At 58.7% G+C, this 271-nt stretch overlaps 1 protein-coding gene across 1 annotated transcript in view; it reads left to right on the top strand.

Annotated features, from left to right (window-relative positions):
• LOC104081886 (extracellular serine/threonine protein kinase FAM20C-like) overlaps positions 1 to 271 on the top strand; it is a gene marked incomplete at its 3' end in the record, with an annotated part of 3,797 nt that overhangs the window by 1,465 nt on the left and 2,061 nt on the right. The window lies entirely within an intron of this gene.

Below are 271 nucleotides of genomic sequence, written 5' to 3'. Positions count from 1 at the left end.
GAGGGGGCGGATACCCCCAGGAGCCCCGCTTTGAATGCCAGCAAACTGCAAATTTGCAGGAGGCACAGAGATAGTGCTACCCAAACTCATTTCCCTGGGGAAACCAGGGATGTGCAGTAAACCCATCCGAGGGGAACTGGACATTGAGGGTGGGAGTTCAGGTCAGTGCTGGGGATGGCTGGGAAGTCTCTGCTCCTCCACCCCTGTTTTATGGACACGTGTGTGTCCCCAGCGAGCATGTGGGGGGGGGTAGCCGGGTGAATTCCCGGGA

Source organism: Fulmarus glacialis, unplaced genomic scaffold (assembly GCF_000690835.1).
Source record: "Fulmarus glacialis isolate BGI_N327 unplaced genomic scaffold, ASM69083v1 scaffold34430, whole genome shotgun sequence".
In the NCBI taxonomy this organism is placed as follows: Eukaryota; Metazoa; Chordata; class Aves; order Procellariiformes; family Procellariidae; genus Fulmarus; species Fulmarus glacialis.
Note: the sequence above shows the minus strand (reverse complement) of the source record. Positions and strands in the feature narration are given on the sequence as shown.